Here is a 27,600-nt window from a genome sequence, read left to right on the forward strand (position 1 = left end):
TGCAGGCAAGCCAGCTGGGATGGGGGAGGCCACGAAGAGGGCTGCAGCTGCAATAGTCAGGGTGTGTGGCATTCGAGGGAGTCGGGGTGGCAGGGATCTCTAATGGGGCTTTTCATTTCAATAGCTCCATTCATGGGGGAAGGCCAAAGTCCTTTACAAACAATGGAGCCTGCAGGGAGGGAGTCACCCCTGCTTTGCGCATGAGGAAGCTGAGGTACAGGCTTCATTAATTAACTTATGTGATTGGCCCAAGGTCACCTAACACCTCGGTGGCTGAGCTGGCACTCAGGTATGTCCTGACTCCTGGTCCCCTGCTCTGTCTGTCTGTGTCGTTGTATTTATAGCTTACCCACCCTGGTCGTGGCTGGGGGCTGCACACCGAGACTCTTGCCATTCTAAGGATCAGCCTCTTCCCCTACTTGCCACATCAGATTTAATGTAAAACGGACCCTTGAAGTCACTGAAGTTCTAATAGATTTAAATCATAGAATATCAGGGTTGGAAGGGACCTCAGAAGATCATCTAGTCCAACCCCCTGCTCAAAGCAGGACCAATCCCCAATTTTTGCCCTGCATCCCGAAATGGCCCCCTCAAGGATTGAACTCACAACCCTGGGTTTAGCAGGCCAATGCTCAAACCACTGAGCAGGGCATGCAGCAGCATCTAGACAATAGATAAATGTAGCCTGGTCAAATTCCTGCCTAAATACCACTTCAGTTGGGGCACACTTCATTCCTGTGTGAAGTGGCTGGGCTGTGGTGCTGTGCACGGTGGAACAGCTTCCACCTTTCAGCCCAGAGGTGACTGCACTTCACTGATGGGTCTGTCTAGCCGTGTTTTTCCTGCATGCACAGGCTATACAAAGCTTTAGAAACTCCTCTGTGCTCCTAGCAGCTCTAGTTCTAAATGTAAGTATCTTGCTGGGGCTAGTATATTTGGATTGCAATAAATCATAATCTTTATTTTCCTCCCCTGCCTTGGCATCCTCTGTCTGTAATATCTTTAGCTGCTGTCGTCTGGGGTTGTTATTTATGCTGCTTCCCGTGGCTGCAAATCGGCCATATCTACGCAAACTGCCACCAGCGTGCACAGCAAAGCTGGGAGCTGGGCTGTATCTGGAACAGCCTTTCCCTTTTTCTCAGCACAATAATTTTTAAAGGTTTTAACAACCTGGGATTTATTTATTTTAGTGACTTGGCCTTCAAGTTGCTTGACATGTTCATGAGGAAACGTAGCTGTTTGCCTTACAGGTTCTCCGTAAAGGACAACAAAATTCCATTTTTGTTGCTTTCTAATGTAGAGAGAAGCCCTGAAAGATTTTTTCCCTCTTCTGGAAAAGGGATATGGGCTTTTTTGGGGGAGCAGGGGTTAGTTGCTTTCATATTAAAATATCTGGTTTTTCTCTTGCTCTGTCTTTGCTGGAGGGCTCTGTGGAAGACCAGAGAACTAGTGGGGTTATAGGATGATGAGGAGAGAAGCGACTCAGAGCTGAGCTCTTGGGAAGGGAATTTTAAATCAGACTATTTAAAATTCTTTGTTTAACTCAAACACGTGAGCTAAAAAGATCTTCTCCGGAAAGCCTGGGACATGCTGATGAAAGGCAAGGAAACCTCACCCTCCAGGTCTCCGGCCCAGCAAGGAGGACTCCAGCAAAAGCAGGGGAGTTATCCAAGGTGAAAATTCCCTTGTCTTCACTTCCCAGGTCACCCTGAATGTTGGCTGGCCAGTTGGATAACAACGATGCTTTTCATTTCTTGAGCACCCTCCATCCAAGTGCTTTTATTACAGATGTCAATGGATGATGCCTCATGGAGCCTGCATGACGTAGCCACCATCATGGTCCCAGAAATGGAGAAACTGAGGCACAAAGAAGTGAAGGAACTTCCCCAAAGTCATGACCTGATCTGTGGGGAAGCAAGAACTACAAAGGGGTCTGGCATTTTAACCACAAGGCTACTGCTCCCCTTACACTCACAATAATGCCCAATGATGTGGTGCTTGGAAAGATGGTCTAATGGCTGAGACATTGGACTGGGCTCAAGAGAGCTGGGTTCAGTTCCCAGCGCTACTATATGTTCCCTGTGTAACCTTGGGCAAGTCATTCAATTTCTATACACCTCAGTTTCCCATCTGTAAAACAGGAATAATCATCTTTTCTTTTCCACACTTTGTCTTGTCTAGTTAGAGAGGGTAAATTCTGTGAGGCAGGCGCTGTCTGTGTGTGTTCACGATGCCTAGCACATAGGGACCTGAGCTTGGATAGGGCATGTGGGCCTACTGAAAGCTGAACCAGTATCACAAGGCTGCCATGCGGTGGGGGTTCCTCCCTCTGGAGTCAAGAGGTTTCCCCTCCTTTCCCCCGCTCCTCTGTGTTGCAGCCATTGCCCTGACAGCCCAAGGGGACTGGTTTGGCTTGGGAAGGTGCTGAGCAATGTGACTCTGTGCTCCACAGCCCTGCCAGTCTGGGGAAGGAGCGTGTGCAAAACGTGCGTGTACATAGTTGGGGGCGCTGCAGCCCTGGGGTTGGCTGGGGCAGCCCCAAAGAGCTGGTCTGGACGTGCACACAGCTGTTTCTCATGTGCGTACACACACGCACACTCTATCTGGCAATGTGGTTTTTGTGCAACCCAGTGTTTGTGTTGTCAGGTAGGTCCCAAACTTGTCGTACCTGTTTTGCTCTCAGCCTTGGCTGCTCACATGCACTCCCTGTTGCTGTCTCCCTGCTCCACTTTTATTGGTAACCGTGAGAATGCACACACGGAACGGGGGGCTCAAAAGCCTGAGGTGGAGGGAAGCTGCCCACTGGCTCGTTCCCCATGGTCGAGACAGGTTCAGGGAGAATTGTAACTTCTAAGGGCTTTTAAGGAGGCTGAGTCAAAGGACAAAAACAAGCCAGGCCAATGTTGGGGGGATGAAAACTAGCAGCTTTAATAACTCTCGCGGCATGGAGAGGTGCCAGGCTGCAAGCACCAGCATTGTTGTCAGCAGGCTACTGTGCAAAGATTAATGTCAGTTATAAGGTGGGCGTTTCAGAGAGAATGATTAAGCAAAGGTGCATGGTGAGGTGCCGTGCTTGCAAGGAAATCATCTAATCACAGAGATGCTTTGAGGCACAGGGGGATGCAGCTGATTGCCTCAGAATACCAAGAGCACGATAATTTCACGATAACCAACACTGCCTCATATTGTTCGTCAGTTTTATACCTGAAGGCATCGCAGGGTTTTAGTGCATTAGAGTCACAGCAAGAGATTCTGTTCTAAGGGCTGCAGCGTATAATACCTAGGGACATGACAGCTAGAATCAGGGAGACTGACTGGAAGGAGAGGCACATATGGCCTGGCCTCTGACTCCTGCTTTTCAGGAGATCTAATCAGAAATATCATCGACCCTATGTGTAAATTCCTTTAAATACTGGTGCTTCCCCCAGGTATACCTGGTAGCTTCTTCCAGGTGTTCATGACCCTCAGCTCCCTCCCTCAAACTCCTCTGTGTTTAATTTTGGTTTTATGCCACCTTAGGTCTCACTCGCAAAGCAGAACGAGGAAAATCACTTTCTCCCACTCTTTGGGTTGTTTGTGAGCTGTTCCTGTTGATCCACTATTCACGATGTGTGACCGATCCCCTGAATGACCCAGAATAGTTTCTGCTCCCTACGCGGATGACTGAAACTCCTCAAGCGGTAGAGTAGCAGAGTGAATGGCAGATAATGTCTTTTCAGGTAGGAATTTCTGGACAAACGATCATCCGTGCTAAAATCCCTGCAAATGTGGGAATTTTCAAGCGTTTTCCCCAACTCCCAAGGGTCGTCCGAGTGCTTGTGAAAGACGAATAATACGACCCAACAGGCAGCAGTCTCTAAGGTGCCACAAGTACTCCTTTTCTTTTGACTCAGACTGGGAGCTCTGACTAATGAACGGATCTGATTCTCCCCCACCGCCCTCCAGCTCTGCTCTGGACACATTTTGCCCCATCGATCATCAGCACGAGATTGTCCCAAAATGTTGTCATGCCGTCAAATGTGCACACAGAGAAGGCCTGCAAGCAGTGAGAAGCACCACCAGATCAGAGGGCTTATTGCCCTATACCTCGTTTAATGTCAGGGCTCTAAAGAGGGTCATTGCAGAGCTGCTGCAGTAATCCCGGGTGTCTCGGCTCCTGAGCAGCACCCCTGAGAGCAGACTATTGCATGGCAGCGAGCCCACCAGAAAGGAGCCCGCCGGTTCCTTGGGGCTTGCTTTCCTGTCGTCTCGCTGCCCTGTGTTCTGGGCCAGAGTCGTCTCCTAAGGCAGACAGCCTAGGATTCCGAAAACAAATCGCATCTCAGCTCTCACTGTTTCTACTCCCCTTCCAGGTGACACACACCAGCCAGCCAAGAACTCTATGTCTTGGTGTCACTCAGTCAGCTGTAAAAGCAAAAGTCTCTCTCAGGCCTGACCACTGCTCCGCATACAGATCGGATGAACTGTAGGGGGGGCTAGAGACTATGGAAGGGAAGCTAGTTAAATAGACTCTAACAACCAGTCTGACCACTTAACAACAACCAGATAACAATATTGTCCCCTTCTGCAACTCCTCTCACTTGAAGGCCTCCTGGCACTTTATTCCGCTGACGAGTCAATCCTTGTGATGCCCTGTGAAGTTGGTCAGAGAAGGGTAGTGTGTATGTGCCACCACTGCCCTTCATTGAATGGAATCAGAACTGTTCAAATGTGTGTCAGAGGCCCTATACTGCCATCAGCTAATGAAGATTCTCCATTAGCTCCAGTGGCTGGGGCCTGTGCTTCTGGAGCAGAAGGATCTGGGCTCAATCACAGTCACTATTGCGAAGTTCTTTGGAATGGCCAGAATGAAGTGCTAGATGGATTATTATCCCCACTTTACAGCTGTGTGAACAGAAGTGCAGAAAAGTTAAGGGATCTGGCCAAGGTTGCATGGAGGGTCGCTGGCAGAGCTGTAAAGAGAAGCTCTCTCTCACTGTCCTTCCCTAAGTGCAAATGTCTTTTCAACTTTCCATCTGCCGACTTTCTCCTGCTGTCCTTCGCTGGCAGCAATCCCTGGGTGTGGCATAGCCGGGTAGGGGGCGTGGGGCTCCAACATGGACTTTCACTGCTTATCTCCAAACAGCCAGGCTTCTAGAAGTCACAAGGAGACTTTGATGCCAGCATATAATTAGAAACAACCGGGTTTTTTTGGAGCAACCAAGATAACTTCGTTGTGAATGTTCCTGGGGCTTGTGTGTGTGTCTTAGCATGTTCAGGCTGCTCCCACAACAAGGCACAGAGAGCCAGCAGGCACACCAATCAGCTAAACAGCAAAGCCAGCGACAGCAGATACATGGGTTAATGATTTCCAGAGGGCGGAAGACTTGAGCTGCTTGTGTGCACTCTAAACCCGCCCTGTTGTTTGGCGGGTTATCTCTCAGGGGCCGCAAGGTCCATGTTCAAGGTGGCAGTGCAGACACTCTGTGCCCTCCCCGGTCTCTGCATTAGCTGAGCCCTTTCACTGGCACATGATATATGAGCATGCCACGCCCTCCGCAGACAGGGAGGCCGAACTCCCCTCTCGGACACCGAGAGGAAGGCTGGTGGCTTGAGGCACATAGGGATGGATGAGGCAATTCGTACCTTTCACAGAGTGTATCAGACTCAGGGCAGCAGTACTTTACTTCACATTTGGCAGGTTTAATTGCATTTCCCTTCTCATTTTTACTGGTGGGGAGGGGAGAGTTTCGCTGGGATCCTTCCCATTTTCCCCCTGGCCTTAACAACCCTGCGATCAGGCTGACCAGGCTTTTGGGCTAAGGAAAGTTGGCAGCAGTGCTCCCTGAGCAGCTCCTGGAAGATCAAAAGGGGTTGCTGAGATGCACCATCAGTTAAATTTGCTGATAATTACTGAACACCTTTGAACTAAGAAGCAAATAAAAGCAGGGACATGGAAGGCGGCATTTTTGCTGGTAGAGGCTCCGTCGCTCCTTTAACTCGGGCGTGCTGGAAACATCTCAGTGCCGGGCTTCATTGACTGGATTTATCACGTGTGCTGGATTTATTTACACCTGAACAAACAAAGCAGGCCCACTTGTAGCGTGGAATTTAGACCCACTTCGATTTTTCCATTGCCAGAGAGCCTGGCACATTCCTGGCGTAGAGCGAGTGCAGAAATGCATGAAAGATCATACAAAGGAACACTGTGAAAAACAAATACCGGAGCCTCTAGTGACCTGGAACACTTCACGACGCCTGGGACAGTTCTGAGTCCATGGTGCTTTCCAATGTCATCTGGCTCTGGAACATCTGGCTCTTTGCCCTGTAACAAATGGAGGAAGCACAAGCCTGAGCTGCAATAAAGGTCTGACACACAGGGGTGCTGGTAACACACTGGTCTTTATTTGCTGGAACCGGTCATCTGACATAGACTATCCCTGTCACTTGACATGAGTTCGCTGGTGCAGGAGGCCTGGTCTCATAGTCTTGGAGGCCAGGGGCCTGCCCCTGTGGAACTGTCTGAGTCCTTGGGGCCTAGCCCATTAATGGGTCACTCCCAGGAGACTGGTTCCAGGTTGGACACAGACTAGCCCCCTCCACACCATGACACTCCCATTGCATTCTGATCACATGACCGCTTTGTGTTTCCAAAAGGCAGTGGCCTGCTGGGAGGCTAGGAAGTGGATGCACTAGCAGGGGAGCCTCTGCTTGTTGCTCCTGGTGTATTTCATGGTCAGTGATTGCATGGGCTTGTGTGACGTCTGCTGCTTGGGAGCCCTGCCAGCAGCATTCTAGGTGTCTTCAAGCAGCAGTCTGAGCACAACTTAGGGATGCATTGGCTTAGCTATGATAACATGCCCATGAATCTCTGTAAAGCTTCCTTGCTTATAGTCTTTCCATTTGTCCAATTGCCTCCACTTTTCTTAAGTCCAGTCAAGTGCCTGTGTCTCTAGCCGTCCTGGGTAACTAAACTCATTTAGCCCACCCTGGCGCTGGTTCCTGTTCTGTTCAAGGTTCTTTCCCTCAGCACACGAAAATCAGCAGATCATGAACAATGAATCCCACCTTATCTAGATCCTTGAAGATCTGGGCCAGGATGCTTTAGCACACCCAAGGTGCTCCAGAAATCCCAAAGGGAAGTTGTCTAAACTTATAGCTACCAAGGAGAGGCTGAGGGGGCAAAGTTCTGCACTTTCTGTATCAAACCAGACCTGCCAAAATCCTTGGCTTGCATCCAAATCTGAAAATACTCCTGCATTTTGAAATCAAGGCATCACCTCCCCATCTGTTCTTATGCGTTAAGGCCTATTTATTTGATGCCCCTGTTCAAACCTTTTGGATCTATACAAATCCCTACCTTGGGACCATAGTGTGAACCCTGTCAGCTGGTGTCTGCTTTCTCTCAGTAACATCTAATTTTGCCATGCAATCCAGTTCAGCTCTCAGTGCTAATGGGACTTTGCATGGCACAGGTAGCTGGGGTTTGTGGCAGCTGTTGCCCACCTCATCAAATTCTTTTGCATCCTGTTCGGTGGACAAGTTATGCACCATTTGATCATCTGCATTTGCAGTTGCACTTCAGCCCAAGTACATACGGGGCTTCCATTCCCACTACTTCAAACTCCGCTACGTGGTATCTGTCTTTATATAGACAGTCCAGTGCAGTTTTCCCATGTGAGTTCATTTTTGTGCCTGCTACACCAAGCAAGCTTAATTTTCAGTGTTAACATTCCGTGTTGTGGTTACATGGCACTCCGCTTCGGTATCAGCTTTGAACTTCACTTTTTGTTCATGTGTTTCCAGGGTCACAAACCAATCTGGACCCAGGCTTTGTAAATGTACCAAACTCTGTGTCGACAGCATCCCCCTGCAGCAGAGCTGTGTCCTCCTGCTGTTTGGCCATGAAAGGATTTTGCGTTAGTACCTCTTTGCAGACGAAGTCAGTGGGAGCATCAGGAACTCCGCACCTCTGAGAATTGGTGTAGGATATTAAAATAAGCTAACTCGTTCAGCGTGCAATGTTGGCAGGGCCCCTCTGCCCATTGGCAGATGGTGGGCATGTTCCACAATGTGGGAAGGTGGAGGGGGTGGAGCTGAACAAGGAAACTACAGTGTCCAGCCCCCTCCTCGCTGCCAGATCAGATCCCTGCGGCCCACCCACAGAGTCTAAGGGAGGTTGGGAGCATGCCAAGGTAGGATCACTGCCCCCCAGCCCCCAGGTGCAGGCTCCTCTCCGGGGAGTGGAAGGAAGCAGGGACTCTAGCAGTCAAATTCTGCCCTTGATGGCATTGTTTGCTGCGCTCCATGGAATCAACAGATGCACATCTTGAGGATAAAACTAACCTCCCCGAAAATTCTCAAGCTTAAGGCAGCAGCAAGTGTTCTCCAGTTGTTCTAGTGCGACGGCTGCAGCATAGCCAGGGCTGTAGGAATTGTGCCTTCAGGAAGAAATGGTTAATAAGCAATTCATTCCAGTTGCAGTTTGTCAGCCTTCCGCTTCGTTACCCTGACCCTTGGGGAAATGTGCACCCTGCTGAAATGTTACAGCAGACGGGTCTGCATGCACACAGCTCTGCTCAGGGCGCGTGTGACAGCTGACACCGGCCGTTGGAGGCAGGAAGACAGGGGGATCCATAGAACGTTCCTGTTTACAATAAGATCGCTGGGTTGCACTTATTTTTATTGTGCATCTAATTCGTAGGAAGACGCTTCCGCCCAGGTGCTGAGCTCTGTTGCACAGGCTGCTGTTGGATTTTAAATGTAGTAACTTACATCCTGGTTAGAGAGGGGGAAACGCGCTCAGTGGACCGACATGCAGTAAATATCTTCCTTCAAGCTTTCCTTTTTGAACGGTGGCTTTGCTGTGTGACAGTAAAGGACGTGTAAAAGAGGTTGGGGCCCAGCTAAAGGGCAGGCAGTGGCTGGGCAAGCCTCTCTCACAGCTCTGCCAGTCCATCCCCTGCCTGACCTGTGGCCCCCTCTCTTTACTATTTCAATCCTGGTCTTCCCCCCACTACGCACACACTGCTCTGCCAGTGCACTTCAGTGGGTGTTGAGAGTGCTCCGCATTTTGTACAGTGCCTAGCACAATGGAGCTTCAGACAGAAGGCTCGCCTACACTTGAAAGGCTACCAGGGCTTTGCACCTCCGCTGCTCTGGCACTTCAGTATAGACACTACCTACGCCCACGGGAGGGGCTTTTCTGTTGCTGTTGTTAATCCACCTCCCCAGCAGGCGGTAGCTAGGTCGACAGAAGCAAGGATTTCCCTACACCCCCCCATGGGAGTGTTTCCCCCCCCTGAATTTCCCCAACACCCCACCCCCCCAGTTTTGTGAACTAGTTACATGCAGTGTTGCCAATTTAGTGATTGTTTGGAAAAGTGAATTGAAGTTGAAACATTAATACACACTTTAAAAGCATATAAAGTGTATGATAAAATACGTGTATCTGAAAAAGTATAATGGATTTGAAAAGTATGAACATAGACTAGCTTCCTTATATAGCTGTTGTTTTTTATGACCATGTCAGTGCATCCATTTTGGTGATGTTGGCCAACCTAATAATTTCAAATTATGATTTGTAAGTAAAATCTAAATGAGCTCTCCCTGACAGCTAGTGATGAGCTAGGGCCTCGGCTGGAAGGCTTCAGGACCAGATTGTATTTACATTCACACCTAATCTACCTAGGTATCCAGCAAACAGAGCTGTGTTGCCCAAGTGATAGATTTTGGCTGGGGTTGGGTTACAAATCACTTGAATGCGGGGGGTAAAGAAATATTGTTATTCTTATTGTATGAGTAAAAGACAGTAGAACTGTACTTAGCCTGTACTGATTGAGGGCATCAAGAGAGAGGGTGGGGGCAGTTGTTTTGCTTGATGGTCTGCCTGAGTCACAAGTATGATTTGACCTGCCCCTCAGACAGAACTGATTAGGCTCCATAGAGAGTCTTTTGTTCTGTTAAGTGACCACTACAGCTGAAATCACTGATAATCAGGTCTAAGTGCTTAGACCTGCTGTGGGACAGTGTTTCTGTGGAAGAGACGGCCCAGTCTGCTCTAGTAGTGAGGTTCCCACACTGAGAGCTCAGCTGAAATCACGGAGAGCTGGGTGGAACCTCAAGAGACCGACTCGCAGAGGTCACAGTGGCAGGTGGCAGCAGAAGGTGACAGTGCAGGGCCACTGGCAACAGAGCAGTGGAGTGAACGGTGGCACAGTGAACAACAGTGGACAGAGTGAACAGTGAGCAGCTGGAGGAAGGCACAAGGTGCCTTCTTGCCCCCCACCTGGTGTTGTCCTTGGTCAGTGGAAACTCAGAGTTCAGAGGTGCTTTCACATGAGTTCACCAACGGTGAACTCATGTGAAAGCACCTCTGAACTCTGAGTTTCCACTGACCAAGGACAACACCGGTGAGTGTTAATGAGGCTGTTACTCAACACAGTTCATGCGAACAAACATGGCTGTGGCATCCTACTTTCTATTTAGGCAAGAGATACCACACACTACAAACTGGAGGCCAAAGTTAAATGCATTGTCACTTGTTCATCCTGAAGTTGAACGCTGCTTCCGAACAAGACCAGCAAGTGCTCACTGTCTTTCTGCAAGAAACTCAACAGACTGGCTAGATGCATGTGGTGCAACAGTGAAAGACTCAACAGTTGAAAAAGTGAAGAACTCTCTCACCACATTCAAAAAATTTGCATACATGGCTGATGAATGCACCAATGCAAATAGTCATCAAGTATTAAGTCATTGTGTACGTTATCTTGATGTCAGTGGTAGGCCAGTACATGCATTTCTAGATGTTCAAGTTATAGAAGACAGATTGGCTGCATCTGTGACAACCCACATCTTAGAAGAGTTAAATGCTTGTCAATTGACCCCAAACAGATGGCTGCTTGTGCATTTGATGGAGCTGCAAACTTCTCTGGAAGACATGGTGGAGCACAAGTTTTGCTCAGAGAAAAGTGTAACCCTAGTCTCTCGTATACACACTGCAGAGGCCATCTACTCTAGCGCTAGTACAAGACTCTTCAAAAAACATTTAAAAAGCTATAAATTTAATGTCTTCATTATATTCTTTTTTCAGCAAAAGTCCTAAAGGACTGAATATCTTGGAAAATATAGACGATACACTGGGACTGAAGTTCAAATTAGTCCAACCTGGGAAAACCCTCTGGCTTTCTCATGAGTGATCCTTGGCTGTTGTCTTAAAATTACTCCAGCCATTATTACTGGCTTTGGAAAGTATATACCAAGATGGTATGGATCTAAGTAGTGAGGCTGGTGGATTACTTTTGTTACTACGTTCAGAGAAGACTACTGCCATTTCTCTCCCCCCAACCCCATTTTTTCATGATCTGTGTGTATGTAAATCTCCTCACTGTATTTTCCACTTTATGCATCCGATGAAGTGAGCTGTAGCTCACGAAAGCTTATGCTCAAATAAATTGGTTAGTCTCTAAGGTGCCACAAGTACTCCTTTTCTTTTTGCGAATACAGACTAACACGGCTGCTACTCTGAATTCTCTCTCTTGTAAGTCTACTGTTGAAACCACTTGGGTCATTAAACAATGCCATCCAGGCATCTGCTACAACTGCAGTAGATCTTTGTCCAGCAATAGAAGCTACATTTGGATCAATCAGAGAGCTATCCATTGAAAAAGTACTGGAAGAAGCAAAGACTTCAGTCCAGAACTTGACTAATGAAGGCATTTATATTGACTCCTTAAGTGAAGAGGACAAGAAGTGTTTGTTAAGACAACTGAAAAAGTACACAGACTTGATCCTTAAAAATCTACAACAGTGACTTCTTCTACATAGCTTTTACAGATCCCTGTCTTATAAAACACTGACAGTTGAGTGGAGTGATGCACTACCAGCAATAAGAAAAGGAGGACTTGTGGCACCTTAGAGACTAACAAATTTATTTGAGCATAAGCTTTCGTGAGCTACAGCTCACTTCATCGGATGCATCTACCACAAGCAATGGGTCTGCCATGTGCTCAGAACAGAATAGAGAATTTGAACACAGAGTAGAACATCATATGATGAATGAATGAAGATTTGGGTTCAACTTCTTTTTTAGCATCATTAGTGGTTCGACCCGATCTTTATGCTGTTTCCTGGGCTGAAAGAAGTAGGAATTCATTACCTCTCCGTACTTGAGAGGAGGTACGCTAAGGGCTGCATTAAGGAGGCTGTGTTGGTGAGTATCTGAGTGTTTGTTGTGAGGACAGTGTGACTGTGTGCTGTGTGCTTGATTGGTTGTTTGAAAAGGGCGGGAACTGGGTGTGTTTTGTTCCAGGTGAGCCTTAAGTGGGCCTGACTGCATAAAAAGCCAGTCAGTTGCGAACCAGCTGAGCAGCGAACAGCAGAGCAGCTAACAAAAGGAGTTTGCCTGGGGAGAGCCCACTGAGGCTTACATCTTGCCAGATTCTCTGAGTAATTACTACAACTCCTGAGGAAGTTCGTAGAAAGAAGGTAATATGGATGGGGGGTGTTCAGCTGTTGTGACCTGCACTGGATGTGCTATGTTTGTCTTTCTTCCACAGGACAGATGCGACTTTGTCTATACAAAGTGCAAGCTGGTCTCCATACTGGAAGAGAAGGTTCAAGGTCTGGAGCAACAGGTATCGACCCTGCGTTGCATAAGAGAAACTGAAGATTTCCTGGACGGATGTCAGGATAGGCTTCTACGGGCACAAGGTTCTGAAGATTCAGAGCAGGCTGCACATCGGGGACAGAAGGATGGTGAAGAAATTTGGCATCATGTGACCTCCAGAAGAAAAAAGGGGAACGTCCATGTACCAGCAGGGCAGATACAGGTAAGTAACCGTTTTTATGTTCTCTCCACAGGTACAAATGCGGAGAGTGGACCAGATGATACGTCTGAGGGAAGGGAGCAGAAGGAGACTCCGCCGATTGGAAGGCATGGGATGCACTGTCCTAGGGTTGGGGGTTCCACGACCACCGCTCCCAAGAGAAGGAGGCGGGTGGTGGTGGTCGGGGACTCTCTCCTCAGGGGGACTGAGTCATCTATCTGCCACCCCGACTGGGAAAACCGAGAAGTCTGCTGCTTGCCAGGAGCTAAGATTCGCGATGTGATGGAGAGACTGCCAAGACTCATCAAGCCCTCGGATCGCTACCCCTTCCTGCTTCTTCATGTGGGCACCAATGATATTGCCAAGAATGACCTTGAGCGGATCACTGCGGACTACATGGCTCTGGGAAGAAGGATAAAGGAGTTTGAAGTGCAAGTGCTGTTCTCGTCCATCCTTCCCATGGAAGGAAAAGGCCTGGGTAGAGACCGTCGAATCGTGGAAGTCAACGAATGGCTACGCAGGTGGTGTCAGAGAGAAGGCTTTGGATTCTTTGACCATGGGATGATGTTCCAAGAAGGAGTGCTAGGCAGAGACGGGCTCCACCTAAGGAAGAGAGGGAAGAGCATCTTCGCAAGCAGGCTGGCTAACCTAGTGAGGAGGGCTTTAAACTAGGTTCACTGGGGGAAGGAGACCAAAGCCCTGAGGTAAGTGGGGACGTGGGATACCGGGTGGAGGCACGAGCAGGAGTGCATGAGAGGGGAGGGCTCCTGCCTCATACTGAGAAAGAGGCACCTCAAGTGCCTATATACAAATGCACGAAGCCTGGGAATCAAGCAGGGAGAACTGGAAGTCCTGGCACAGTCAAGGAATTATGATGTGATTGGAATAACAGAGACTTGGTGGGATAACTCACATGACTGGAGTACTGTCATGGATGGATATAAGCTGTTCAGGAAGGACAGGAAGGGCAGAAAAGGTGGGGGAGTTGCACTGTATGTAAGAGAGCAGTATGACTGCTCAGAGCTCAAGTATGAAACTGCAGAAAAACCTGAGAGTCTCTGGATTAAGTTTAGAAGTGTGAGCAACAAGGGTGATGTCGTGGTGGGAGTCTACTATAGACCACCAGACCAGGGGGATGAGGTGGACGAGGCTTTCTTCCGGCAACTGGCAAAAGTTACTAGATCGCACGTCCTGGTTCTCATGGGAGACTTCAATCACCCTGATATCTGCTGGGAGAGCAATACAGCGGTGCACAGGCAATCCAGGAAGTTTCTGGAAAATGTAGGGGACAATTTCCTGGTGCAAGTGCTGGAGGAACCAACTAGGGGCAGAGCTCTTCTTGACCTGCTGCTCACAAACCGGGAAGAGTTAGTAGGGGAAGCAAAAGTGGATGGGAACCTGGGAGGCAGTGACCATGAAATGGTCGAGTTCAGGATCCTAACACAAGGAAGAAAGGAGAGCAGCAGAATACGGACCCTGGACTTCAGAAAAGCAGACTTTGACTCCCTCAGGGAACTGATGGGCAAGATCCCCTGAGAGAATAACATGAGGGGGAAAGGAGTCCAGGAGAGCTGGCTGTATTTTAAAGAATCCTTATTGAGGTTACAGGGACAAACCATCTCGACGTGTAGAAAGAATAGTAAATATGGCAGGCGACCAGCTTGGCTTAATAGTGAAAGCTTACGAGAAGTGGAAGATTGGACAAATGACCAGGGATGAATATAAAAATATTGCTCGGGCTTGCAGGAGTGAAATCAGGAAGGCCAAATCACACCTGGAGTTGCAGCTAGCAAGAGATGTTAAGAATAACAAGAAGGGTTTCTTCAGGTATGTTAGCAACAAGAAGAAAGTCAAGGAAAGTGTGGACCCCTTACTGAATGAGGAAGGCAACCTAGTGACAGAGGATGTGGAAAAAGCTAATGTACTCAACGCTTTTTTTGCCTCTGTCTTCACGAACAAGGTCAGCTCCCAGACTACTGCACTGGGCAGAACAGCATGGGGAGAAGGTGACCAGCCCTCTCTGGAGAAAGAAGTGGTTCGGGACTATTTAGAAAAGCTGGACGAGCACAAGTCCATGGGGCCGGATGCGTTGCATCCGAGAGTGCTAAAGGAGTTGGCGGATGTGATTGCAGAGCCATTGGCCATTATCTTTGAAAACTCATGGCGATCCGGGGAAGTCCCGGAGGACTGGAAAAAGGCTAATGTAGTGCCCATCTTTAAAAAAGGGAAGAAGGAGGATCCGGGGAACTACAGGCCAGTCAGCGTCACCTCAGTCCCTGGAAAAATCATGGAGCAGGTCCTCAAGGAATCAATTCTGAAGCACTTAGAGGAGAGGAAAGTGATCAGGAACAGTCAGCATGGATTCACCAAGGACAAGTCATGCCTGACTAATCTAATTGCCTTCTATGACGAGATAACTGGCTCTGTGGATGAAGGGAAAGCAGTGGACGTGTTGTTCCTTGACTTTAGCAAAGCTTTTGACATGGTCTCCCACAGTATTCTTTCCAGCAAGTTAAAGAAGTATGGGCTGGATGAATGGACTGTAAGGTGGATAGAAAGCTGGCTAGATTGTCGGGCTCAGCGGGTAGTGATCAATGGCTCCATGTCTAGTTGGCAGTCGGTATCAAGTGGAGTGCCCCAGGGGTTGGTCCTGCGGCCAGTTTTGTTCAATATCTTCATAAATGATCTGGAGGATGGTGTGGATTGCACTCACAGCAAGTTTGCAGATGACACTAAACTGGGAGGAGTGGTAGATACGCTGAAGGGTAGGGATAGGATACAGAGGGACCTAGACAAATTGGAGGATTGGGCCAAAAGAAATCTGATGAGGTTCAACAAGGACAAGTGCAGAGTCCTGCACTTAGGACGGAAGAATCCAATGCACCGCTACAGACTAGGGACCGAATGGCTCGGCAGCAGTTCTGCAGAAAAGGACCTAGGCGTTACATTGGAAGAGAAGTTGGATATGATTCAACAGTGTGCCCTTGTTGCCAAGAAGGCCAATAGCATTTTGGGATGTATAAGTAGGGGCATTGCCAGCAGATCGAGGGACGTGATCGTTCCCCTCTATTCGACACTGATGAGGCCTCATCTGGAGTACTGTGTCCAGTTTTGGGCCCCACACTACAAGAAGGATGTGGAAAAATTGGAAAGAGTCCAGCGGAGGGCAACAAAAATGATTAGGGGGCTGGGGCACATGGCTTATGGGGAGAGGCTGAGGGAACTGGGGATGTTTAGTCTTCAGAAGAGAAGAATAAGGGGGGATTTGATAGCTGCTTTCAACTACCTGAAAGGGGGTTCCAAAGAGGATGGATCTAGACTGTTCTCAGTGGTAGCAGATGACAGAACAAGGAGTAATGGTCTCAAGTTGCAGTGGGGGAGATTTAGGTTGGATATTAGGAAAAACTTTTTCAGTAGGAGGGTGGTGAAACACTGGAATACGTTACCTAGGGAGGTGGTGGAATCTCCTTCCCTAGAAGTTTTTAAGGTCAGGCTTGACAAAGCCCTGGCTGGGATGATTTAGTCGGGGATCGGTTCTGCTTTGAGCAGGGGGTTGGACTAGATGACCTCCTGAGGTCCCTTCCAACCCTGATATTCTATGATTCTGTGATTCATCTCTTGCTACTCCCAGTCACATCAGCTACAGTTGGGCATTCTTTTTCATCATTGAATAGAATTTTGTGTTTTGAAAGAAGTCGCCTTCTGCCTGATCATGTGAATGAACTAATGAGCATGTCAATTGAAGGAATGGAAGTACCGGACACACGAGAGGCCACCAAAGCATTGCATTCAAGAAGTTCATTAACAGAGTTGTGCAAAATTATAACAAGAAACCAAGGAGGATGTAAACTTGGTGCTTCATAGAAGGCTTGAGTAGCCAACTTTAATTTGTGTGATAATTTTAAAATCTAATAAAATGGTCATGAAACATTTTTCAGTTTTTACTATGGTGCCATCCAGCCCACCTTCACCCTCACGGTCTCACCCCTCATCGGCCCTGACTCCCCCCCTGTATATTTGAACACCCCCTGTAATTTCAATTCCTGGGGGAAACACTGGACAGAAGAATCCTGCTATTGATCTAATGCTGGCTATACAGGGGCTTAGGTTGGCGTAAGTATGATTCTCTAGGGTGTGGATTTTTCACACCCTTGAGTGCTGTTGTGGGGGTTGACCTAATTTTCTAGTGTAGACCAGCCCTTGTTCTCCTTTAGGCACTACCACAATATAAATGTTAAATAATAGTAATCGATCCAATTGAAATTGAGGGGAAGAGTTCCATTTAGTTGGCTCAGGCCCTTAAAGTCTGACTGAGTCTATTTCACAGTGTTGTAAAGCACATGGCATTGCCTCTGGGTGTGACAGAACTAGGAGATGAGCAAAGAGAGTGTGAGCAGCCCTCCTATCTCACCCTGGTGAAATCAGGCGGCATTTCCTATATTCCACCCAGAAAAATATGTCCCAACAGCCACGTGGGTTACAAGCCTGTGTTTGCCTCACTGTCTGTAATCACAGCCTTCTCTCATTTCTTCCTCTTAGTCACAGGAAAGGAGTGAGTGCCTTAGTCACCAGAGCATCAGAACTTGTTGGCTGGAGATGACTCTGTTGGCTTAGCTGACCATGCACACGGCTGTGGCTGTTTTACGTGTGGCTCTGCATGGTACTCCTGCCTGCAGGGAAGAAAGGCAAGAGGGGGAAGTTCTCCCCAGGAACAGTTGGCTAATAGGGAGTGAGTAGGAGAGGAGTAAACAAAAGGAGATTGCACTTCCAAACACCAATTCCATGGAGATTATTTCTTGCTTGTTTTCATTTTAATTTGTAGCTATAATGGTGCTCGGAGAACGGCATGCAAGGAGGCCATATATCCCTGTCATGTTATGCTCCTGCCGCCCTTAGCACAACCTGGTGATGCCCTTCAGGTGCTGCCTCAGTATAAATGTGTAATGACGCCGGGTTTTAATCAGGTTGGGAAAGCGAGTGAGGAAACCAGAATCCTTTGTTTGTCTATAGTGCTTTTCATCAAAGGCTCTCAAAGCACGTATGCACATTCATAACCCTCTTGAGGTAGGTCAGGATTATCAACCACCCTGCAAAGGTAGGGAATTATTACACCCATTTTACAGATGGGGACACTGAAGGTTTGTCTAAACTTATGGCTAAATCGGCACTGCTGTGATAGATGCAGAAGCATGGGCGGCAGGTGGAGCCCCACTTCAGGAAGGCTAGCCCCTGGCTCCACCCCTTCCTCCCACCCCCTGCCTCCCCCATGGCCGGAGCCACCAGTCTCCCTCACCCTCCTTTGTGGCCGGAGCCCTGAGGCCCCCTCCCCACCACTGCCTGAGCCCCTGCCCCTCCTGTGGCCAGAGCCCTGAGACACCCTGCTCTCCCCCCCCGTGGCCAGAGGCACCCCAAGACCCCCTTCTCCCACGGTCAGAGAAGCCCTGGACCAGCCGGAACCCTGAGTCCCCCCACAACCTGCTTGGAGGAGCCCCGGGCTGGCTGGAGCCCCCGCAGCCGCGCCTCCCCTCTGCAGACCCCAAGCCGCCCCATGAAAATTCAAAAGGTCTTCTCTTCTTCTCTCTTCCGGAAGAAGAAACTAAGCTTTTGCCATGCCCCATGCCGGTTCCGGGGTGGCTGAGCAGGCGGAATGTGTTACTCAGCATCCCGGGTTCATCAGTAACCTCCCTGGCATGCAGGGAGATTACTAACGAACCCAGGAAGCTGAATAGCACATACCGCCTCCTCAGCCGCCCCGGAACCTGCATGGGACATAACAAAAAGCAAAAAATTTCCCCTGCAACCGGGGTCCCACAGCAGCGGCTGCGTTAGGGGAGGCAGAGCCTCCCCTGACCTATTAGAACCACTGCCCATGTCAATTTAGCGGGTCTGGTGAAGACAAGCTGCGTCAATGGCAGAGCACTCTCCCATCGACTTCTGTACTCCACCTCCCCAAGTAGCGTCAGGTAAGTCGGTGGGAGAGTGTCTCCCGTCGACACTGCGCGGTGTAGACACCACTGTAAGCTGACCTAAGTTACGTCGACTCCAATTATGTAACTTACATTACTGAAGTAATGTAACTTAGGTCAACTTACAGCTTTAGTGTAGACCAGCCCCGAGACTCAGAGGGGTCAAGTGACTTGCACAAGGCCATATACGGTGTCAACAGTAGAGCTTGGGAATAAGACTCTGGGCATTATTCTTATCTCGCAGTGGCTTTACACTGATGTAGCGCTGTTGATTTAACTCAGACTTTATTCCTGATGTCCTCATGTAAGTGAATGGCGAATCAGGCCACGTCTGTCATCACGGAGATAGCCCTATCTGATAACTCTTAGAACACTGCCTTATTTTTCAGCTCTGTGTTCTAACCACGAGATAACATTCTTTCTCACACAATTGTTCACCTTATTTGTCTGCCTTTTTACATGGCTGCTGCTGGTAACTCCTCACACCGAATGGCATGTTACCACATGATGATTTACTCTAAATCAAGGTCACTGAACAGTCACTGATGAGTTCTTCCCGAGTGATGACTCAATAGACTTGTGACCATGTGCCTCTTGATGCCATGATAAGATTGCAGAGCTGGAGAAGGAAAACACTGCAGTACCCTACCCACAAGGCCAGATATGACGTCTGCACTGACCCTATGGTGTCTTGGTGCGTGACAATTATGAAAGGGTTAATTAGCTCTCTGTAACATCCTAGTGTAGACGTAATGTCCTACCCCGAGGGTACGTTCAGTCAATGACGGTATGCTGATCATGCAATGTTTCTATCTTGGGAGTTGTGGAGACTAACCAGACACGTGTTTGCTTTCACCTGCTCATGTAACTGAATGTATCTCTCTTCACAAAAGCCTTCGTCGTCTTCCTAACTCACCTCCAGAGTCTAGCAATCCTATTCAGCTCTGAGTATACACACAGCTGGAATGACGGGCAGGACTGTGGCTCTGATAGAGCAATTACCGATGCGCCCGAGACGTTAGAGTGAAATGTCACCACATTTGATTTGTAAAGTAACACTAGCAAGGCCCAGCAGTGCTCGTCTCAGCCTCTGGAGAAAGAGGGAAATCTCACATCAAGTGGCGCACAGTAAAGAGAAGAAAAGGAGGACTTGTGGCACCTTAGAGACTAACCAATTTATTTGAGCATAAGCTTTCGTGAGCTACAACGAAAGCTTATGCTCAAATAAATTGGTTAGTCTCTAAGGTGCCACAAGTCCTCCTTTTCTTTTTGCAAATACAGACTAACACGGCTGTTACTCTGAAACCTATCAGTAAAGAGAACACCCATAGAATGAGATGCGGTAAGAGCAAAACGCTTCTATTTACACTACCACTGGTAGCCAGATAGGTGCCAAACGGGTGCCACCTAATAACCCTCTCCGTGTATCTCTGCCTCAAAGAGGGTAATTGTTATTGACAGGACATATTTAACCCTTCAAAACCAGAGAATGAGTTCACATGCATGGAACAGTGATTGACTTAAAGGAGACAAGATTTTTTATGTATAAAAAGGGATGGCTTGAAAAAAAGTTTTCAAAAGAATTTTTTTTGCTTTAAAAAAAAATAAAATAGCAGGATTATCAGGGTTTCTCTTCCCTGTTTTTGTTGGAGGTCTCCTTGGAGGATCTCAGAGGTGGCATGGGAGTTTTTCTCCGTTTTTAGTTGATGAGATGGGGCTATTAAATCACAAATCTTTCCTCACAACAATTTACTAGTTCCCCAGCTTTCCAGGAGAAATATGGTCGATAAGAACTGAGGTTTTAATGTAAAAAAAATGTGCAGAAGGAAAAAAAATCACCTTTCAGGGTGTATTTATACCCCGTCCAATAGCAAACATAAGGCACACTCTCCTTGTGTTTCATCTCCAACAGCTGGAGTCATGGTAGCTTGTTCAGTTTACCCACGCTCGTAGCAATTGGAGCAGCCAAGGAGAGGAGGAAATTGGGGCTAGAGGGGGCATCACCAGAGACAGCAGGGAAGATGCATACCTGGGCTTGGAGGAGAGTGAGGAGGTGAGATACCAGGGATCAGGGAGGAAATCAGGAATAGGGAAGGAAGTGATGCACTAAGAACTGGAAAGTGGGCTGAGGAGGAAATGCCTGGGGGACAGATGTCTTGGAATCAGGGTCGAAGGCAGCAATGGGACGGAGTAAGAAATCCATGTTCGCTGTCTTGAAAGAAGAATAAAGATGATAGAGACAACAGAACAAGAGAGGACGGAGGGAGATAGAAAGTAGACAGCAAGACTGGTAGAGTAAGGTCCCAAGAGTATAGCCATAGGACATGTTACCAGTACCAGTCATCTAGCACTAGAGGGCTCCAGATTGGTGTTTGCCAAAGAATAAAAAGGGAATTGGGCAATGTTTTATTTTAGTCTATTCTGACACAGTTATCCTTTTCCTGGACTTCTGAAATCAGGCATGTATGAGGTCTCCTTAGTACAGGGAGTTTTGTGTGTGTGTGTGTGTGTGTGTGTGCGCGTGCAAAAATGTGACAGTGGCTGCGAGTTAATTTAGCCTCTGGAGAGATGTCAATTTAGCATGTGCCAAACAAATGTTCCTGAGCAATAACCACAAGAGGAGATGTAGGAACAAGGCCAGGGCAGCTGGAAGGGGGTTTCACAGAGGTTGATCTATCTGTGGGAGTTAGTGAAAGAGAAGCTCTGCTAGGTTAGTTAGTCCATCTTGCACTGCCAGCCCTGCATCACTCCCAAAGAAGAGCAAGGAAGATATCTTGCTGTATGTGGGAAAAGCAAACAGACACTCTGGCCTAAATCATGGGGTCTGTTTTTAAGCGGCAAGGAGCACATGCTGTATGCATTTCTTTTCAGCCAGCAGTGCAGCCTTTCTTATGTGCAATTCATAGGATAATTCAGTTAGTTGTGGGGGGCGGGGGGAAGAATTGTTTTGGAGTTGGAAGAGGGAAACTAGGTCTGGTTGTTGGGCAATGAGTCTGGGGTAGGGAGGCAGACTACAACTCAGATGGGGAGCCCTGGGGAACCCTGTGAGGGGGAGACTGGGACTGGCTGGGCAAGGAGATTGGTCCTGGGATGAGAAGCCTAAGAAGTGGAGACTGGGAATGGGGAGAGAAGGAGAATGGGAGGGGATGACAAGCCAAGGGTAGGGAAGAGATAGGACTGGGGCAGAGGCAGAGGGTCAAGCTTGGGGGAAACGTTCTCCCCTCCAGAGCCTGGAATGGAATCCCAGATTCCTGAGTGTCAACATTCCTCTGCTGTCAGCAAATATCTGTGAAACCCCCTGTGCATCTCACCCCACCCCCCTCCAGTGTTGGTCCACCTAGAGGATGACAACCTACTATTGTGATCAGTTACTTTGTTAGCTTAAGTGCCCGAAGTCTAGGCAGTGGAGCTAACAGTTCCAAACCTGCTGCTCAGCCATAGGTGTGGAGATGATGCCACATAGTGGAGTTTCTGTTTATTCAGGTTGCTTTTTTAACCTAGGAAATTACGCACAAAAATGTTAAAAGAACATTAAGGTTGCAAAGTCAAGTACTCTAAAGTTAGGAAATGCCAGAATTAAGATTGCCTGTGCAACTTTAATTTGCCTGTCCCCCTCCCCCTTATGTATGATCTATGTGTTTATATAACCTCCATTACCAGAGTAGCTGGGCACCCCATTTTACAGATGGGGAACTGAGCCATGAAGAGACTAAGTGCCTTGCCCACGGTCCCACAGGCATTCTGTGGCAAAACAGGGAAGAGAACCCAGGTGTCCAGCTGAGAAAGGCACTTTGTCCCTGAGGTGCCTCAGAGCTGGGCTCCGTCTGCAGCCCATACAAACTGTGCCGGGGTTGAGGGAGGGCTTCTTGTACGTTTAACACGCTCCATGGGAACTAAGGAAAAGACGGGGTTTGCCTGATCCCATGACCACCTTCAGAATGCTTGTCACTGTGCTGTAAGTGAGGCAAACATGCAGGCGCAGGAATTCCTTCCTTGTGCCGCTGAGCTCTGCTGGATGGACTCAGAACTGTTCAACTTTGTGTCATAGACCTGGTAGGGGAGACATTTTAATTTGGATACTTCGAACATTGGCATATGCCTTTGATATTTGCCAATCAGCGTATACCGTGTCAAAGCAGGAATGGAATGGGAGTGCAGGGAGTGAAACCAACAAAGATTAAACAACAGCAACCAAAATAGAGACAAATGGACCATGATGATAAACATTACAAACAGGTGCAAAGACAGTCTTGTGGTGCTTCCCTCCCTGCCCTTTTTTTCTGTTCTTTCTATAAGTGTAAACGGGAGTGGAGGGTGCTCAATTAGTTGCAAGACTGGGCCCTGACAGTTTAATCCTGCGAAGGGAACTATATCCCTTGTGGGTTTTAGGCACTGTGCAGGCAGATTCCTTTGCAGAATCAGGACATTAGGTTGTGAGTTCTTTAACACAAGGACCTGTCTTTCCTATGTGCCTTTAAAACACTTTTGGATGCTGCAAACTCACAATATTAAACAAACTGACATGGTTATTGCTGGGTTCTTTTATCTCTGCTAGGGGAAGTAAAGATTTCATACTGGGGAAAACAGAATGATGTGTTAGCGGGATGTAGTATGGATGTACCATAGATTTGTCTAGGGCCAGAGTGACCTAGACATATTGGAGGATTGGGCCAAAAGAAATCTGATGAGGTTCAACAAGGACAAGTGCAGAGTCCTGCACTTAGGATAGAAGAATCCCATGCACCGCTACAGGTGGGGACGTACTGGCTAGGCAGCAGTTCTGCGGAAAAGGACCTGGGGATTACAGTGGAAGAGAAGCTGGATATGAGTCAGCAGCGTGCCCTTCTTGCCAAGAAGGCTAACGGCATATTGGGCTGTATTAGTAGGGGCATTGCCAGCAGATCGAGGGAAGCGATTATTCCCCTCTATTCGGCACTAGTGAAGCCACACCTGGAGTATTGCGTCCAGTTTTGGGCCCCCCACTACAGAAAGGATGTGGACAAATTGGAGAGAGTCCAGCAGAGGGCAACAAAAATGATTAGGGGCTGAGGCACATGCCTTACGAGGAGAGGCTGAGGGAACTGGGCTTGTTAGTCTGCAGAAGAGAAGAGTGAGGGGGGATTTGATAGCAGCCTTCAACTACCTGAAGGGGGTTTCCAAAGAGGATGCAGCTCAGCTGTTCTCAGTGGTGGCAGATGACAGAACAAGGATTAATGTTCTCAAGTTGCAGTGGGGGAGGTCTAGGTTGGCTATTAGGAAACACTATTTCACTAGGAGGGTGGTGAAGCCCTGGAATGTGTTACCTAGGGAGGTGGTGGAATCTCCTTCCTTAGAGGTTTTTAAGGTCAGGCTTGACAAAGCCCTGGCTGGGATGATTTAGTTGGGGATTGGTCCTGCTTTGAGCAGGGGGTTGGACTAGATGACCTCCTGAAGTCCCATCCAACCCTGATCGTCTATGATTCAATGATCACACGAGACTATACTTACATTACACTGTTAATGCTACCTGCTCCGTTTTTGCTGTTGTTTTTTAACCTTTTTTTAATTTCACTCCCTTTCCTTTCCTGATTTGACACAGTATAAATTGGGTTGCAAATATCAAAGGCATATGCAAAAGACACTTCCTCTTTCCATGCCTCATGGTCTATCTTGTTTACTTAGATTGTAAGGTCCTACTACTCTACGTCTGTACAGCACCTAGCGCAGCGAGTCCCTGGGGCCATTAGGTGCTACTGTAATACAAATAATAGTAATAATAGTGGAGTAGAAGCTGCCACAAGCTCTGCCATCCTGGGTCAAAACATCTTGCTCAGTATCCTGTTTTGGACAGGGGCCAGTACCAGAGCTCCAGAGGGAGTGTACAGTACAGGGCAATTAGGCGTGATCATCACCTGTCTTCCATTCCTGACTTCTGGCAGTCAGAGGCACCCTGAGCATGGGGGTGTGTCCCTGCCCATCCTGGCTAATAGCCATTGATTGGCCTATCCTCCATGAACTTATCTCATTCTTTTTCTACCCCATTCTTCTTTTGGCCTTCACAACATCTCATGGCAATAAATCCTTGGAATAAAGGCAATATTGACTTTATGGTGCTGTTATTTGCAGAATATAACAACCAGGTTCAAGATTCTGAATCTAGGACAACTTTTGCTGCTAAAAGCAAAGCTGGAAGGTGGTGGGGGGAAGGGGGTGATTACTGCTTAAAAATGTGAATTCTTTAACCTAAATATGGCTCAGTCACTTACATCATCCTGAAGTCAGTTATGTGTACATATCCGTTGCCATTGAAGCTTCCCTAATGGGTTTTAGGGTACTGTCCCTTTAAGGCAAGAAAGATCTCTGCTTCCATGTGAGTGTGCTGTTGGGAGCCAAGCCAAACAACCCAGATCCCCTCCCCCTCTCACGTTTGTATATCCAGCCTGTTGAGACTAGATTTCTCTGGCTCAGGCATATTTGGCAGCCCCAGCCAGGGAGTGAAAAGCTAAGATGTTCGGATTGGTTCATATGGCTCCTGTTGTTATAGTGGAAGCTGCAGTTGAGAGGAACCCTACAGACCAGTAGCTGTTAGTACTTGCTGCAAATTAATGACTGCATACAGCCTATGAATATATAAACCAAGGGACAGATTCTCGGTAGTGAGTTTAAAGCTAAGGGCAATCATAGGATCACGGTAGTTAGAGATGTTTCAGAGTAGCAGCCGTATTAGTCTGTATCTGCAAAAAGATCAGGAGGACTTGTGGCATCTTAGAGACTAACAAATTTATCTGAGCATAAGCTTTCATGAGGTATAGCTCATTTCATTGGCTGCATGCAGTGGAAAATACAGTAGGGGGATTTTATATACACAGAGAACATGAAACAATGGGTGTTACCATACACACTGTAACAAGAGTGATCAGGTAAGGTGAGCTATTACCAGCAGGAGAGAGAAAAAACCTTTTGTAGTGATAATCAAGGTGGGCCATTTCCAGCTGTTGACAAGAACATGTGAGGAACACTATGGGGGGGAAATAAACATGGGGAAATAGTTTTACTTTGTGTAATGACACATCCACTCCCAGTCTTTATTCAAGCCTAATTTAATGGTGTCCAGTTTGCAAATTAATTCCAATTCAGCAGTTTCTCGTTGGAGTCTGTTTTTAAAGTTTTTTTGTTGTAATATTGCCACTTTTAGGTCTGTAATCGAGTGACCAGACAGAGTGAAGTGTTCTCCGACTGGTTTTTGAATGTTATAATTCTTGATGTCTGATTTGTGTCCATTTATTCTTTTGCGTAGAGACCGTCTGCTTTGGCCAATGTACATGGCAGAGGGGCATTGCTGGCACATATCACATTGGTAGATGTGCAGGTGAACGAGCCTCTGACAGTGTGGCTGATGTGATTAGGCCCTATGATGGTGTCCCCTGAATAGATATGTGGACACAGTTGGCAGTGGGCTTTGTTGCAAGGATAGGTTCCTGGGTTAGTGGTTCTGTTGTGTGGTGTGTGGTTGCTGGTGAGTATTTGCTTCAGGTTGAGGGGCTGTCCGTAGGCAAGGACTGGCCTATCTCCCAAGATCTGTGAGAGTGATGGGTCGTCCTTCAGGATAGGTTGTAGATCCTTGATGATGCATTGGAGAGGTTTTAGTTGGGGGCTGAAGGTGATGGCTAGTGGCGTTCTGTTATTTTCTTTGTTGGGCCTGTCCTGTAGTAGGTAACTTCTGGGTACTCTTCTGACTCTGTCAAACTGTTTCTTCACTTCAGCAGGTGGGTATTGTAGTTGTAGGAACGCTTGATAGAGATCTTTTAGGTGTTTGTCTCTGTCTGAGGGGTTGGAGCAAATTCAGCTGTATCGTAGAGCTTGGCTGTAGACAATGGATCATGTGGTGTGGTCTGGATGAAACCTGGAGACATGTAGGTAAGTATAGCGGTCAGTAGGTTTCCGGTATAGGGTGGTGTTTATGTGACCATCACTTATTATTATTACAATAGTGTCCAGGAAGTGGATCTCGTGTGGACTGGTCCAGGCTGAGGTTGATGGTGGGATGGAAATTGTTGAAATCATGTTGGAATTCCTCAAGGGCTTCTTTTCCATGGGTCCAGATGATGAAGGTGTCCTCAATGTAGCGCAAGTAGAGTAGGGGCGTTAGGGGACGAGAGCTGAGGAAGCGTTCTTCTAAGTCAGCCATAAAAATGTTGGCATACTGTGGGGCCATGCGGGTACCCATAGCAGTGCCGCTGATTTGAAGGTATACATTGTCCCCAAATGTGAAATAGTTATGGGTGAGGACAAAGTCACAAAGTTCAGCCACCAGGTTTGCCGTGACATTATCGGGGATACTGTTCCTGACGGCTTGTAGTCCATCTTTGTGTGGAATGTTGGTGTAGAGGGCTTCTACATCCATAGTGGCTAGGATCGTGTTTTCAGGAAGATCACCGATGGATTGTAGTTTCCTCAGGAAGTCAGTGGTGTCTCGAAGATAGCTAGGAGTGCTGGTAGCATAGGGCCTGAGGAGGGAGTCTACGTAGCCAGACAATCCTGCTGTCAGGGTGCCAATGCCTGAGATGATAGGGCATCCAGGATTTCCAGGTTTATGGATCTTGGGTAGCAGATAGAATACCTCTGCTTGGAGTTCTAGGGGTGTGTCTGTGCAGATTTGCTCTTGTGCTTTTTCAGGGAATTTCTACTTTGCACAGTAGCTTCTCGGAGCCTTATGATGACATTGGGGCTAGAACTCAGACCCTCTTAATCGAGAAGAATAGGCCCATACCAAACTAAAGGAGAAGCCTCTTTAAGCATTAGCAGTATAGAGCCTTTGAGACACAGTTGCACAGTTTGGAGTCTGTTCA

This window comes from Chelonia mydas, chromosome 3 (assembly GCF_015237465.2).
Source record: "Chelonia mydas isolate rCheMyd1 chromosome 3, rCheMyd1.pri.v2, whole genome shotgun sequence".
NCBI classification, from domain to species: Eukaryota; Metazoa; Chordata; order Testudines; family Cheloniidae; genus Chelonia; species Chelonia mydas.